The sequence below is a fragment of the Neophocaena asiaeorientalis genome, unplaced genomic scaffold (assembly GCF_003031525.2).
Source record: "Neophocaena asiaeorientalis asiaeorientalis breed wild unplaced genomic scaffold, Neophocaena_asiaeorientalis_V1.1 scaffold24, whole genome shotgun sequence".
In the NCBI taxonomy this organism is placed as follows: domain Eukaryota; kingdom Metazoa; phylum Chordata; class Mammalia; order Artiodactyla; family Phocoenidae; genus Neophocaena; species Neophocaena asiaeorientalis.
The window spans coordinates 3,681,844-3,700,004 of record NW_020185317.1 but is presented as its reverse complement, the minus strand read 5'-3'; positions in this window follow the sequence as shown (position 1 = coordinate 3,700,004).

Genomic DNA, 18,161 nt, shown 5'->3' with positions numbered 1-18,161 from the left:
CCTTTAAAAAGTAGTAAAACTTTTATGCCGTGTAATCTACTAGTTGTATAACACTGGACACTTCTCTGAGCTATAGCATTGTGAGGATTCAATGACATACTTAGAATTGTTTTGCCCAATGGATGGCAGAGAGGAAGCACCCACTCGCTGGTTGCTATCGTTAAGTTACCTAAACAATTTTAGTATCTTTTGTTTGCCATCATTTGGGGAAGGGGACCGAAACCCCCCACACTTTATAAAATAAAACAAAAAAACTCCAAACAACAAATTGTTTATTTAAAGAAATATGTGCAAATTTTAGTTGTTAGATTAGTGGAATACCTTCTGGATATTTATTTTTCTGGTTTGTCATGAGGGTAAACCCTAAGGCAATGGTTTCCAACCTGTGTTTCATAGAGTTTGAAGATTCTGCAGACTTAACTTAGGGGTTCATAGCAGCAGAGACCAAATGGATAGGAGTCCATCCCTCCTCTACCAGAGCAGCTCCACTTTTATCTTTTTTTTTATGTAAAGAGAGTATTTTGTTTTTTGTAGGAGGCTGCTGTTTTGCTTCTAGATGTCAAAACTTCTCTGAGATTGGTCTCTCAACTCTCTGAGTCTATCAGATATTTTGGAAGATGGGCAGGAGAAGAAGCACAATTTGTGGGTCCCATGCAAAATGAAAATGCAGGGCCCTTTGCTGGAAAATTATTAGGATGTTAAGACAGTGACTGCAGGCTCTTGAAGTTTGGGGCTTTTCTAAGTGTACAGCCCCATACAGCTATACAGGTAGCACATCCATGAAGCCAGCCCTGAAGATGGGACAGAAAGAAGCCCAGGCAGACACATCCGTATAGGATTCTACGAAGGGAAGGAGGCAGCGTGTTGCCAAATGCTCATCCAAATCTGCGGGTTCCTCTTCCCCACTTCTGCCACTAGGACTGCTGAGCTTCTTAGTCACTGACTAACATGCTGACATCATTTGCAGGAATCACACCACCATAACCCTGTTCTGATAGAAAACAACGAAAAAGTAAATCAGCTTTAACATGTCAAACTAGGAGAAATAGAAAGTATTTGAATAGCTGTTTTTAGGTTACAAATATTCTTAAAGTACTCTCTGCTTCATTAAAAAGACTAATAGGGCTTCCCTGGTGGCACAGTGGTTGAGCGTCCGCCTGCCGATGCAGGGGACGCGGGTTCGTGCCCCGGTCCGGGAAAATCCCACATGCCACGGAGCGCCTGGGCCCGTGAGCCATGGCTGCTGAGACTGCGTGTCTGGAGCCTGTGCTCCGCAACGGGAGAGGCCACAACAGTAAGACGCCCCCGTAAAAAAAAAAAAAAAAAAAAAAAGAGACTAATAAAACATTTTAAAATATCCATTTCAAACTGGGCAGATTGACTCTGGGAGGTATCCAACCCCTAGTAGAGAGAATAACTTGAGCATGAGTGTCCAGTAAACTGCTGCTTCATGGTTAAATTTTTTCCTTTTTTTTAAATACAGGCAGAACCATAAGTCTTGTGTATTTCATTGGACTGATAGCCCAGCAATGTCAGAGCTATATCCATAATGATGCAGAGCACATGTGATGGTGTTTAAACTTTATGTGTCTCTACCTTAACTTGAGACAAAAGCTCTTGTGGCAAAACAAAACAGACAAACACAAAAAAGTTTCTTTCCTAGACAAGGGTTCATTTTTCAGCCTCTTTCTCCTGGATCTATTTCAAGGATGCCATAACTGAAAGATTTTCAGATTCCACTATCTATGAGGTTTGATTTAGTAGGCTTACTCTTCAGGATATCAGGCTGCCAGATGTCAGATCCTGCCAATTTCTCTTTGATAGGCTATTCCCTTGCAATATGGAAGCTGTATTGTAAAGAGTCTTTTTTGTTGGGGGACTCCTATAAAAACAATACAAAATTAAAACAGTAAGCCCTTGAAATCTGTTAGAGAGGTACAGCAAATACAACATCTGACATAAGGTCCAAACTTCCTTCTTTACTGATTTAGATGCTGTGTTGATCTGCCCAGATCTCCCCTCAGGACTGAGGCATTCGTTCCCCAGCCGCAGGAAGGATGTCCGCTCAAGGCTTGCATCTGAGTTCCTCCCTGGGAGTTGCCCTGGTCTAGGAGGACCACCTTCCCAGGTCACCCTGCCTTTGATGACTGGCAGACACAGAGCATAAAGGCTGATCCTCTCACCCCAGCTGAGAACACCTGTGAAGGCTATGCCAGCTTGAGGGCTTCCTGTGGAGTTCACTGAGGCTTTTGTTGTAGTTGAATCACAGACTTCTCCCTCGACCCAGTCGAGTCCTTCTTTCCCCTTGGTCCCACAGGTGTTAATCCCAATAGCAGGACCAGCTACATAACTTGTGGCACCCAGTGCAAAATGAAAATACATCCCCTTGGTCAAACAGCAGGAAAAAAGTTCCATTAAATGTACTAAAATATAAAGCTTTTACCTTTTTTCCATGGTCTCTCTCTACTTTGTTTAATTTGCTGCTTGATGTTATTCTAAGTAAAAAAAATTAAACATTTTAATTATTACAGTGAATTTTACTGTTCATTTTATATTGTACAATGTCTGTTTTAAATGCAAACATAAGAGCATTTAAATCACATGTAGAATCACTGAAATTACACAATTCAATTTTTTATTCCTCATGCATACATTCTAGTCATCTCTTCCTTTGTGCTCCCTTTGTATCTTTATGTCTTCTATGCAAGGACTTTGTCCCACCATTACATAGGATAAAGTAAAGGCATAATTTAGACAGTCATGGGTTGGGAGGTATGGAGAGCTCACTAATATATTGTTCTGGAAAGTATTTTTATCAATATTTCTTTCCTAAATTTTTATTAGCTATGATTCCATTGTAAGAAAAGCTTCCCCAAAGAAGAGAAATATTGGTTTCCCTTTAGAAATTCCATGACAGGCCATAGTATTGTTTATAAAAATCATTTAAAACATCATTTAAAACAAAATGCTTTTTGATTGTGCATAATATTTAGGTAATGTGATCAGTAATGCACTCAGCATGCCTTCATATCAAAGTAATTCAATTTGGAGAATAAGAATTTTAATTATTTATGGGTTAGATAAATGAGACTGGAACCTATTCTTTAGGAGGTAATATACATCTTTGAGAATTTCTTTTACAAGTCTCAAAAATAATGAGCTATATACATTTGTCACCAATTATATGAATCAGAAATTTATGAGAGTTTTCACAGTTTCAGTGCTACATAATTTATTTCCAAGGCATATTCTTAGTGTATATATGACTTCTATTATACTTCATTAATGGAAAATAGAAATATGTTTATTAAAAGCATGACCATAACAACTTTAGTGGAAATAAAATATACGAATATAATCTTTTGAGAAATATTTTGTTATATTATTTGGAAGGGCGTATTGATATTCCACTAATTATGCTAAGAAAGAAAGTACAATTCTCTGTTTATAGATCACTACTACTTATTACTGAATTAATTAATTAAGGTCATATTTATATACTGTTTTCTTTACTAAGTTCAGGAGAGATATTATATTTGAGTTTTTCTCTAAAGTAAAAAATATTCTTCATTTTACCAGTCAAAAAAGGGAATCCTTTTAAGAGGTGTTTCACAACCAGTGCACACATATTTCTTGGAAGGAGACAAGCCTAAACCTACTAACCATTGAGCACTGTTTTTGATCTTCCCCAGTGTGCTTGAATTTCAATGACAGTTTTCACCACCCAAGTAGAGTCTTACTTTACACGGTCTATGGACACTTACCTTTCTCACTGGAATTGCAATTGGGATCTTAACTACCTTAGTCATAGATGTTTGTTTTCTGTTTAGAAACATCTACACGGTTTGTTTGGCTTTGACATATACAAAGGAAATTTTTCAGGAGATGGTTTTTCAATTTTAATCTAATGCTTTCTTCAGCGGGCAGCTTTATTTAGAGGCTCTTAGTATTGTATCATTGCTCTTTTCAGAGCATTAACTCTGTTTATTCTTTCTGATTTCTAAAGTTACCTATTGCCTTAAGTCATAGCACCTTAATATAGTAGGGGGCCCTGAGGACAAGGTTACTGCAGGAGAATAGGAATATAATATTATCCAAAATCTATCCGCTTTCCTATCTTTGATAAATCTTAGGCCTTAAGCTACCCATCATTACAAAAACAGACCTACTTATGGATGGGGAAATAGGACCAAATTCAAACCTTTATAAATGGACTTATAGAAAAGTACATTTGAAAGTTCTCATTTGGAGTAGGCCCCAAATGAATCAAATAAATTATTTCAGGGTGCTTTGAAGTCATCAGGCCATGAAAGTTTTGATTCAGTGTCATGTGGAAGACCATGTTTAGTGGCAGATGCAACAAGAGAAGGAAGAAGACAATGGGCCAGAGCAAAAAGCTGGGATCAGCAGATGGAGCAGAGCTATAAAGTATATCTCATCTGTATCTATACCTATAAGGATAGATACAGTTGAGATATACTTTATAGACATTGATATATGTATATCAATGTCTATGTTTATACCTAAAGTCATTACCATGGACAACAATAAATATAGAATAAGAAGTTGGTAAATATTATGTATAAATAGAGCCAATCCAAGGTAGGGGATATCTAATCAGACATGAGGTTTGAAACCAGCAAGCCAGCTTTACTTCCCTCAATCAGTGAGAGGACAGAAGCAGAGTGTGGGAATAAACAAAACTTTTGTACTAGGCATGAAAGAATAGAGGATGGTAAAGTTAAGATAAGAATAAGATTTTACATTCAATATAGGTAAAACATTTTATTAAAAATATAATCAGAGTTGGATTATTTCTATTATTGTAGGAGCTACCTACTTCTGGTTATTAGTAACTCATTTGGCAAGTGTGTGCCAGTACTGTGAGGCATTCTCCATGTGAGGTGTACTCTAAGATTTAGGATATCCAAGACGAGATGGCCACACAGTTCCAACATATGGAAATATGGCAAATCTTGTTTATTAACTCAATAAGAGTTAATAAACCTAATGGTCCCAAGTGGCCTTACATTACCCTCTGAATTTGGAACAGGCCACCAACCCTTCTTTAATAAATTTAATCAATTTTGTAATGGGAAAGTTTCTGCACACAAGATATAAAATGTTTACAATGCATTCACCTCTATTTAGAAATAGACAGCAATTGATACATATTTGAATGAAGCTTTAGAAATTGAAATTTATTTAATTTGATTCTGTCAATACTTGTTAAAAAAAGAAATAGTGATAATACTATCTGCATTTTGTAGATAAATGAATGTTTCAGAGATCACATACCCAATAACTTTCCTATGCCTAATGTAGAAGAAAGCCAAGAATAATTACGAGAAATACATCTTCTCATCACTGGCTAAATAATACTAAAGCAAAATTACATTCACTAAAGCTACCAGATTCCAGTCACTCACCTTTTCCTTACTACTTACCTGATTTTGTTTTTGTTTAATTAAACCTATAAAGAATACATGTAGCGTACTATTTAATTTTCTTAAAATAGAACATCAATGGTATCCATTCCATTGGTAGTATGGAAGTAAGGGAACTCTCTGGGTCAGCAAACTTTTAATACTGTAAAGGGCCAGAGACAAAATAGTATGAGTTTTGTTGACCACATGATCTCTGTCACAACTACTCAACTCTGAATAGGCAATGTATAAACAAATGGGCATGGCTGTCTTCCAATAACATTTATTTACCAAAACAGACCTTTGCTTTAGATGGTGAGGTGAGCAGTTTTTCTTACTGAATGTCAAAATACCTAAATCGTCCCCAAAGCAAAGGAAACTCTAGCCTACTACTTACATACTTTAGGAATGATTTTAATGTCCTATACCTATATTCAGCAGTTTCTACCCAGAAATCAAGAACTCTGCATGGAAAAATAAGGCTGAAAAATAAAGGGTGAAATCAGATCACATATAGCAAGAAGTGAAAAATATTTCCAAGATGGCTTATGAATTTTTATATATACATTTACAGTATATCTTTTTTTAACCATTATATTATTATCTGAATTTAGTGTCATTTTAATGGAGACAATGGAATTTCTAGGAAAATTTTTTGGAGTAATGTACATGAGTAGTTAAAAATGTTTCTGGAATAATATATTAAAATTTTATAAATAGAAAGAATAAACTTAAGCTTAGATGTTGGCAAATTCTAATGATAGATCAATTTTTAAAAATGTTTTCATGAAATATATGAGTGTGTTTACAATCTAAAGATTAGTTTATTTTAAATTTGATTTTATTATTCTATTTGTCATATTTATCAAAGATTATCAATTTTTGAGAAATACTTTAATTCAGAGATTTTAGTTAAATTTTTGAACTTTTGTAACTTTCTTTGAGGTCATCATCAAGGTTATTTTTCTTAGGTGTATCTGAACTATAAAGCTGGAAAAAGTTGATGCAATTTAGAAATGAATCACATTCGCCTCCAGATATTATCATGACAGAAAGGCATGGCCAAGAAAATTGGAGAGTATACGTATTCCATTGAGATTTTCTACATTCATATAAAAGCTAAGATACTTTGAGTACCTTAAGTAGCTTTCTACTTTGCCTAATTTATAATATTACCTCTAATAATATACTCAAAATTCATACACATAATTCAATAATTTATATAGAATCCAGTAAAGTATATTTATATCTTATAGTGAGAAAATCTAGGAAATCATGATTCCTACACACATATACATATCTAATTTTTTAATAGGGCCTTTTCTTTTTTATCAACATATGTAAAAGTACATGCAATATACTTAATAATATTTTTATTTATATATTTTTCTGATTTTAAATGAATTTGTGCACATTTAAAATGTTTTGAATAATATGAAAAGGAAAATAATTATTTAAAATTTGTCTATAATCTCATTGTAGGGTATACATTGTTTTGTGCTTGGTTGGTTTGCTGCCCAGTAGCCAGTCTTCTTTTTCAGAGTAACAGCTCAATGACTTTTTTTATAGGAAATCATAATTTCCCATTTATCATTTCATATGGTGGAGGAGCAAGCATTTGACCTAGCCTAAACTAATCAAATTTATTCTTTTCCCACAGCCACACCGACTGGTTCAATATTAAGCAAGTGACCCAATTGCTTAATTGAATGAGGAGGAATCAAGCGCAGGACTTTTGTTGGAAATATTGGGAAATAGAAGTGCTTTTTTTTTTGATGGTGTCCACTAACAATTAGGACGCAATCTTGTGGTACGGGGCCAATATGTAGAGTTTGAGAATCAAGTCAAGAGAAGAAGAAAGGGAACTGTGCATTGAAGACATAATGGAAATTTTCAGTTATATCAGATAATAAAGCCCACCCTCCCTCACCCACTTAACTTTTCAATTGTTTGTTTTTTGCTTAAGCAAGTTTGAGATTGTTTTTGTCACTTACAACTGAAAGTGTCCTGACTAGTATACCCAGTATCTACAGATGATTACTAGACACAGTTTATTTTCTTTCCTTTAAGTGTTTACAGATAAATATATAGATACACTTATCATTATAATTTTTTACCAAATTATATGATAATTTAAAACAATTAAACATTAAATTACATGGCTTTATTTTATCTTATATAGCTTTAATTAAATAATATGGTATATTGACAGAAAAAGATAGGTAAATTCTCAAAGAACTTTTTGTTACTAGAAGAAAAAAATATCAATCTATCTTTCAATTTAATACAAGAAAGACAAGAAAAAAATAAAACATAGAACAATATATATAAAACACAGTAAAGAACAAGGCAATATAATAATCAATCAAGAAGGTGGAAAAAGACAAAACATATCAATGGTAAAATAATATAAATGGCTTAACATTTCTCATCAAAGGGAAACACTTCATAATAGAGACTTTTCATTTTATTAGTTTGAAAAAATTTTTAAATATCATCGTTGTTAGAGGTTCCATAACTTTATCATTCTTGTGCTACTAGATGGAATTCAAATTGTTTTAACCTTTCCAGAGGACATTTGGTGAAGAATATTGTGATCTAGAGGTTTGACATGTTTTATTTTAGATCTCATTCTCCTTTTTTTCTGAACTTGGGAACAACTTTTTAAGGTTATACTCTATACTATAGATTTAATTTTGATCATATCATTTCTAACCTTTACGAACATGGGTCCTGTATCCAAAGTGCAGAACTCTGGAGGGCAAAGAATATTTAATATGTAATTTTATACCCACAAAAACTATAAAATGGCTTTCATGTAAATATATTGTGAATAACTTTATTTTGATGCTAATATTTTAGACACACATGATTTATGTAAATAAAATATATTAGTCCATTATCTTAAATAACTCATTGATAAACTTCTCTTTTTTTACTCAAGACAAAAATCACATGTATCAGTTGGTTTGAGACGTGCCATTGTCAGAATAAAGTTAAATAAACCACTATTTTAATTTGTGTGATGTTTATGTGAACTTAGTAGAAAACTTTAGCATTGGAAATTAGAAAAATAATAATAGTTACTTTATTTTGAATTATCATGTGTAAGACAATCTACTAAAAGACATATGCGTTCTCATTTAATTTTCTAACAGGTAGATGTAATTATCATTGTGTTGGTTTGCAACCTTGGGAGCTTCCCCAGGTGAAATCTGAAGCTGGCCCCCCAACACAGAAGGCAGGGAAGAGACTAAAGAAAGAGGCAAACCACTCCAGATTGGTAGGTGGAAGGTTTAATAAGCCAGGGAACATACCTATGAGGCTTGTCTTGGGCAGCTGTAAGGCAAGTAGATCTCCCCCACCTGCTTTGTATCAGGATTGCCTGACATTAACTACTATGTTAATCTGCCTCAGAGGAAGTAAAATTTGAGCTAATTATTAAGAGATAAATAGGGAACAATAAAATAGAAACAGAGGTAAGGAGGAAAGGAAGGGCATTCCAGGTAGAATAAATATCATATGGTTATAAAGATGTGTTATTAAAGTAGCGAACTTCTAGCCTTCCCACAGAAGTGTGTGATAAATTAACAGGAATATATATATAGATCAACATCACTCTTTGAGAACAGAACATATTATTATGGTGATGGAAATACAATTAAGAGTAGGTTAATCATTTCAATAAAACGTTAATTGCTGTCTATTACATTAATATCATAAAACTTCTTTAAATTAGATATGGAAAATTTAAACAGCTCCTCAAATATCTCCCCCCACAAAAGAGGGTAAATATTGACTAAAACAAAATGTGATGTTTAGTTCACCTCACTCGTTTAACATTTTAAACTACTCAATGTGCATTTTTTATGTTATTTGTAGCTCTGGAAATTATATTTGTATTTTATAGAATCCATTAAACATCTATATCTGTGCCTTCTAATATAGTAGCCTCTAGTCATGTATGGCTGTTGGACATTTGTAATGTGACTGGTTAAACCAGTTTAATGTGACCAGGAACATAATTTTGAATTTTACATAGTTTTAATAAATTGAAATGTAAAAAATGAAGCAGTAAAAAATATTCATCCATTAAAAACAGCTTTATTGTTTTGGTAAGACTACATGGCACTTTAACTTTTGCAAGACATAAAACATTATTATTGTGTGTACATTGGGTATGTACTTCATTTTTAGTATTACACATAAACACATAGCTGATCTAGTTGGTGTTAACAGATTGTTTGAATGATTATTTCTACACAGTGATGGAACACTGTAATATATTTAATTGAACATTTTATGCAGAGTTATAGTGATACCTAAGTAAATCATAATTATTTAAAAAATGGAAATACTTATTATCTTAATTATAATATATTGAATTTTTAAATAATTAAAAAAATAATTTAGAATAAGTATGCACTACTGATGCAGAATCAAGTGGAGATGTAGAAACTATATAGTTATAGCTAGAAAACATCAATGGAAAAGAGACTAGTAGAAGGTATTGTTATTAAATTGGTCGACAGGACCCACGCTGGGGTCCTAGCCTGTGCGGCGTGCAAGACCCCTTGTCTCTGCCACAGAGGTTCTTTTTCCAATCAGATTCGTGTAGCCAATAACAAAACCAGTGCTGAGACTGGAACAGCACAAGCTTTATTCGATGGCCAAAGAATGGAGAAGTGGAAACCTAGCTCACAAATCAACTTCTCAACCCAATTCAGGCAGAGACACCAAATACATAAGAGGGTCCAGCTAAAAGGGAGGGAATTGGAAAGAAAGGGAGGAATATTCATGAGTTACCCAAAAACAGGGGTGTGGTTTGGACCTGGAATTGATGTAACTCTTCTTTTCAGTCCTTTTTGTATGGGATTTTCTGGTTGATGTCATAGCAATCATCAACTGTCATGGCACTGATGGGTGTGTCATTTAGCATGCTAATGTACTACAACGAATGTATAATGAGGCTCAAGGTCTACTGGAAGTCTAATCTTCTGCTATCTTGGGCTTAGCTGGTTCCAACCAGTTCTTGTTTTTTCCTCTTTGTAGCTTCCTCCTGAAACTTAGATAAGTGTACAGTAATTGGTTTCTATTCAAGGTAGGGCCAGGGGTATGATTCTGGGGCAACAGCTTTAGTAAGAGTATGTCACAAATCTAATGATGAATGGCAGTGTGATTTGCAGTGGCAAGAGCAAAATGATAAAGCTGTTGTGTAAAAAATTTTAATGATAATAAAGTGGACAAGAGTTAATATCAGAAAATAGAGAATTTGATAAGATGTTTTCTCTCAATAGTCTAAAAAGAATCAATGAAATTGTTCATTTGAAATCAAAATTAAATTCTAAAAAAAATTTAAAGTAATTATAACAGGATGTGATCTTTCAGCTTTGACCAGATATAAAATTGCTTATATTCTTGCATGTGTACACACACAAAAACATACACACACACATTTTTAGATCAAAAGATGGCAAATTATTATTTTAGTTATTAAAGTTTTCTTACAAAATTATAAGCAAAAGATTAAAATCTGTTTTGTAAAAGGTGAATGATCTTAAGTTAAGCCACCAAACATTTGCTTGTGGAATATAAATCCTTTCTAACCATAAAGAAAATCAACTGATTTAAACAGTTAAAAAAAAAAATCAAGTACCTGATGAGTCATGCAATATGAGCTACAGCTCAATTAATACTTTGGTTGTGTTTTGTCTCAGAGGTCTGACAAATGTATGGTGACATATACATTTATAGCCTAAAACATCAAATTTGTGGAGTAAATGTTTTGAAACTTCAACATAACAATGAAGAAGTTTACCTAGAAATGAAAAAAAATTAGTTCCATTTTGATGGACAGAGTTCCAGCTATGTTAAGTTAAAAAAAATCAAATTTATTGCTATTTTATTACAAGAGATTGAAATATCTTTTATTGCTTTATTCTATTACATGATATACTTTAAAATACTGGAGCTCAGTTTTCTGAGGCAGATCCTAAGAAAAGTGTCATGGTTACAGTTGTCAAAAATTGTTCAGCATGTGTGAAGGCTATGAATCTTCACCAGTTTATAGAACTGCTGAAAGAAATAGAAAACAAGGACTTTAATGATCTTGTTATTTGTCAATGTTATTGATTGAACTATGGAAAAGTTTTACGATGAATTACTATGCTGTTATTTTTATTTCGAGATTTTCTTAACAACAAAAGGAGTAATTGAAAAATATTCAAAAATGGCCGCATGACTTATATTCTCTCACTGCTTATCACACTATATAGGAAGAAGATACTTTCAAAGCTCCAAGGAAAGGAAAGCTTATTCGTCACCTAGACAGATAATGTTGACAGAATTTATGTTGAATTAAAAATTTTTCATAATACAACTCAATAATAAAGATTTGACATTTTCTACCATGAATCTATGTGGAGATTTAAACTGTAATCCAGTGTTATATAAATTGACTGCCAAAACGACAGAAGAACAATTAAAAATTGAAGAACAATTTTTAATATCAATACATTTAGAATTGCTTTTCAACTTATTCAATACTTTGAATTCAATATTAATAACATTGAGTTGACACAAGACTTAGTGATATAGGTTTGAAACTAATATACTTTTGCTTCACAGCAAAACCAATTCTAAAAAAGGTAATACATTGAATATATTTGGTTTAGTAAAATACTTTAATTTCATGTATCTACTTTTTCACTGTGGCTATTAGAAAATTTTAAAGTATATGCGTTCTTCATGTTGTATTTATATTGAATGGCACTACCCTACATAAGCTAAAAAAATTTTGATTGTTCTTCTAGCATTACTGATGAATGGATTATTTTTCCCTCTTTTATATTTCATTGGAAAATCAGACAGGATTATGCAAATTCCTTCCTATCTCACTACTTTTAAATATTCACTAAGCAGGAAGAGTCATATAGCTCAGGCTCTGTATTGAATAGTCATTCTTTGGTCTTTTTCAAAGTACAGTATACAAAAATACAAACTGAACAATATGATAGATACATTATGAGACTGGAAAATCTCTATGCTTATTTATATGTGGAATTACCATAATTGCTTAGGTCATTTTCATCAACTTGTCTGATTCTCTTGTGGATCAGTTTTCAATGGCGGCTTTCCAAATAAAGTCATATTCCTTGCCTCAACACCTTGTCTCCGATTTATTGGCATGTCGTGAAGCAAAGAGAGCAAGCTTGGACTTGGTAACAGTTGTAGTAGAAGTAGTAGTAGTAGTAGTAGTAGTAGTAGTAAGAGGTAATATTTATTGAGTAGATATTATGTTCCAGGCATGGTTCAGATGCTTTGCAAGTATTTACATGTCTAATCCACACAACCACCTGTGGAGGAGGTACTATTACTGTCTGCATTTTATATACAAGTAAACTAAGCACAGAGAAACAAATTGACTTGCTGGAAGTCAAACAGCTAATAAGCAGTAGGAGTTTACTCACTAATACTCTGTGCCCTAAAAAGTAAGAATATGTTAATAGAAAGTATCAGTGACATTAAGGGATGCAATCAATAAAGACCTAAATGTAAGACTGCACACTGTAAAACTTTTAGAGGAAAACATAGGAAGAACACTGTGACATAAATCACAGCAAGATCTTTTTGACCCACCAGGTAGAGTAATGGAAATAAAAACAAAAATAAACAAATGGGACCTAATGAAACTTAAAAGCTTTTGCATAGCAAAGGAAACCACAAACAAGACGAAAAGACAACCCTCAGAATGGGAGAAAATATTTGCAAATGAATCAATGGACAAAAGATTAATTTCCAAAATATATAAACAGCTCATGCAGCTCAATATTAAAAAAACAAAAAACCCAATCAAAATTGGGCAGAAAACCTAAATAGACATTGCTCCAAAGAAGACATATGGATGGCCAAGAGACACATGAAAAGCTGCTCAACATCACTAATTATTAGAGAAACGTAAATCAAAACTACAATGAAGTGGGCTTCCCTGGTGGTGCAGTGGTTGAGAGTCCGCCTGCCAATGCAGGGGACATGGGTTCATGACCCGGTCCGGGAAGATCCCACGTGCCATGGAGCAGCTAGGCCTGTGAGCCATGGCCGCTGAGCCTGCACGTCCGGAGCCTGCGCTCCGCAACGGGAGAGGCCACAACAGTGAGAGGCCCGTGTACCGCAAAAAAAAAAACAACAAAAAAAACTACAATGAAGTATCACCTCCCACCGGTCAGAATGGCCATCATCAGAAAATCTACAAACAAGAAATGCTGGAGGGGGTGTGGAGAAAAAGGAACCCTCTTGTACTGTTGGTGGGAATGTAAATTGATACGGCCACTATGGAGAACAGTATGGAGGTTCCTTAAAAAACTAAAATAGAATTACCATATGACCCAGCAATCCTATTACTGGGCATATATTATGGGCACCAAGGGGGGAAAGTGTTGGGGGTGGGGGGGTGGTGTGATGAATTGGGAGATTGGGACTGACATGTATACACTAATATGTATAAAACAGATAACTAATAAGAACTTGTATAAAAAAATTAAATAAAATTAAATTTAAAAATTAAAAAGATAAATAAAATTTAAAAAATAAGACAGAAGAGAAAATAAAAGTAAAATATTTCCTTTCAATTCTTTTTAAATTTAAAAGGACAACATGTTTATATTTCTTTTATATCAGTACACATTTTCTGCTGGTTAGGTTACCTGTGACAACCCTCCATTTTACTATATGGAGCATTTTTTTCCCAGATTAAAGATTTACAATTGGAAAACACCTTGAAAATGTATTTAGCTATGATTGCGCTCACTTACCGCTTTGTTTCTTTATTTGGTTCCCAAGTCAAGAATCAATTTTTGACAGGTATCATGCTGCTCAATATGAGTGTGTGGGAAAGGTAACAGTTTAAGGTCATGGATCTTGCTTTCAGTTGTCTTCAGCTTATAAATAGGCTTCTTGGACAATATATATTTTATACACACACACACACACACACACACACACACACACACACACACTCATACCGTTTATACAACTCAAATCCTCTTGAGTCCTCTTGTATTGGCCTTAGGTCATTGATTTCCAATTATGAAACATTCCTCCATTTCAAAACATGCTTTGCAAAACCAAGCTGACACTGGGGAATTTTAGGTAGAGCTCCTTCTGGAGGTCCGGTAACATTTTCCTTTTGAAGCCTTGAGGATGAATTAAATAACATTCAAAAGACATTTCTGAAAACAAAGTTCTATTCTGAGAGCAACCAAATGATTGCCCTCAAATAGTTTCTTTAATAAGAGTATGCAATTTTAATTACGTTTCTAAGGAGACTATGCCTAGAGTTCTGAGAGAAATAACAAACATAGCAGTATTTGCATTTACATAGTACTTGCTTATCAAGAGTTTAAAGTATTTAAATAAATGCCATTGTGTTTATTCAGATAAAATCCTGAACAGAGGCGTCTGAGTCACATTATCAGAGGGGTTACTTTTATCTGTTTGTTCTCTGTATTTGTTAAGGAGAGATTTTCTTTTCCTTGTGGGTCTCAGAAACTGAATCATTCTGCCTACCAATAAAGAAGAAAAATGAATTTTATGTCAAATATCATAACATAATAGAAAATATTTACTGTCACCATCTAGCTATTTACCATCATAATAAAAATCATTAGACAATAATACACTCATAACTGTTTTTAAAAGAAATGTACTTACTTGATTTCAATCTTTGAGCTTTCTGCTCAAAAACAATGTTTACTAGCTGTTTTCAATTTTAGCTGAATAACATTATTCTGAAGTCTGTACTGCTACATACATGTTCATAGTTTTGTAACCTCCTCAGGCAGGTCATCACGCTATAACTTGTGATTCATCCTATCATTTCATTAATATAATTACCATATTCCTATAAGTATAGAAAAATCATGACAGAGTCCTTTCCCTGTTAGATTTTTTATCATCTCTTTATATCTCCCATTTATCTCTATGAGTATATGAACATTGTGGCTAAGTTGGATATTATTTTCTCAAATATACTAAAGAAAAAAACCTTTTAGTCACAAATGCTTCCATAATCCACTTTATGCATGAAGAGAGGCAAATGAACTATAAAATGATATACCTAAAAAAGCAATCATAAATAAAACACTGGTTTCTAGTCTGATAACTTTTTTTTCTTTTTCTTCAATTATATTACTCTAATTTTAAATTTGGGTACAAATCAATGTTGCTGATTGAATACATTTTTTTGAAAGTGCCTAGCATTCTTTGCAGCCAAACAATAAATGTGAGTGTCATTCCTTTCTGCTTCCAGAAGAAGACAGATTAGAGAATAAAAGTTGAAATATGCTCTTGGGATTTAAACTGCTGAGCTATAACTAAATTCAAAGCAAATAGATATATCATAACACAGATATTTATCACTGTTTAATGAATCACTTTATACCTAATTACTTTAAAAATAGTCATGATGATCTTTGAGGAAACTGGAAGACAGGAAAAATTATGAAAGATTGGGATAGGAAAAATATGCTTGTTTGTGAAATAAGGACTCAGAGAACATTACACAGATTATAGAATAGATTCATAAAGGAAGGCTTTGCAAGCACCTAAACAGATAGGAGAGCATTCTTCAAATTGCCTAGGTGTGTCAGAACATTGTGGGCAGTTACAAATTGGAAAAGTTGCTCCCCACTTCCTTCTTATGACCCAGCATCTAAGTAGCATGAACACCCGGTGGGAAATCAATGCATGTCATAAAAAATATTACTGCTTCCAGGTACAGTCAATGCGATGAAGTCTGAAGGTACTGTTGAATGTGCTGGCAAGGTGATTTTGACACATCTGCTGTCTTTCTACTAGGTCTTAGACACCATAATCTGAGATATAGGGGCCAACTCTGACTATAAAACTATAAGAAAGAACCCCCAAAACTAATGATGACGAAAAAAAACATAAAAACCTCTATGACTAGAATTTTAGTGGTGTGGCATCTACTTCAAATGCACATCAGATATCTTGTTAATTGTTAGTCACCATAGGTTTTAATGTTCAAGATGCTAAATGTGAGAAAGTAGCATGAAGTGTTCTCCCACAAAAGCTAATGGTAATTTGGTCTGTAGTAAGATAATTGTAATATTGAGAACAAGAAAATGTTATAATGCTCTGGGTTGCATTAATAAAATATGTTAAATACATTGTTCTTATTTATTTTTAAATTTTTTTATGGTAAAAACCCACATGAAATCTACCCTCTTAATACATTTTTAAGTGTGCAGTACTTATTGTTAACTATAGGTATAAGGTATACAAGTATATATAGGTATATAGGTATAATACAGCAGATGTCTAGAATTTATTCATAGGGTTTAACTGAAACTTTATGCCCACTGATTAACATCTCTCCATTACCCCTCCTCCCAGCCACTGGCAACCATTTCACTCTTTGATTCTATGAATTTGACTAATTTAGATACCTTATATAAGACAAATCATGAAGTATTTGACTTTCTGTGACTGACTTATTTCACTTAGCATATTGCCTTCAAGGTTGATCCATGTTGTCACATATTGCAGAATTTCCTTCTTCTTTTAAGGCTGAATAATATTCCATTGTATGTTTACACCAGATTTTCTTTATCCATTTATCTTTTTTTTTTTTTTTTTTTTTTTTGGATACGCGGGCCCCTCACTGCTGTGGCCTCTCCCGCCTTTTTTTTTTTTTTTTTTTTTTTTTTTTTTTTTGCGATACGCGGGCCTCTCACTGCCATGGCCTCTCCCGTTGCAGAGCACAGGCTGTGGACGCACAGGTTCAGTGGCCATGGCTCACAGGCTGAGCCGCTCCGTGGCATGTGGGATCTTCCCAGACCAGGGCACGAACCCGTGTCCCCTGCATTGGCAGGTGGACTCTCAACCACTGTGCCACCAGGGAAGCCCTATCCATTCATCTTTGATGGACATTTATGTTGCTTCAATGCCTTGGCTATTGTGAATAATGCTGGAATGAACATAGGCGTGCTCATACCTCTTTGAGACCCTGATTTCAGTTATTTTGGATAAATACCAGAAGTGGGCTTGCTGGATTATATGGCAATTTTATTTAAAAATTTTTGAGGACCCTCTATACTGGCTGCACCATATGTTTTCCATGCTGGCTACACCATTTTGCGTTCCCATGAACAGTGTACAAGAGTTCGAATTTCTACAAAGTTAGAGGCATCACACTTCCTGATTTCAAAACATATTACAAAACTACTATAATTAAAGCAATATAATACTGGCATAAAGACAGACATATTGACCAATGGAACAGAATGTTAAGAATACAAATTGAGAGAAAAGATAGTCTCTTCAACAAAAGGTGTTGGGAAAACTGGATATCCACTTGCATAAAAATGAAATTAGACCCTTGTCTTACAGCATACACACAAATAAGCTCAAAATGAATTAAAGACTTAATCACAAAACCTGAAACTGTAAAACTCCTAGAAGAAAATGTAGGAGAAAAGCTTCATGACATCGGTGTGGGCAATGATTTCATGGATATGACATCAAAACATAGGCAACAAAAGTGAAAATAGACAGGAAGCATACACCAAACTAGAAAAGCTTCTGCATAGCGAAAGAAACAATCAACAGAGTGAAGAGGCAACCTACAGAATGCGAGAAAATATTTGCAAACCATACACCTAATAAAGTATTGCTTTCCGAAATATATAGGAAACTCCTATAACTCATCAGCAA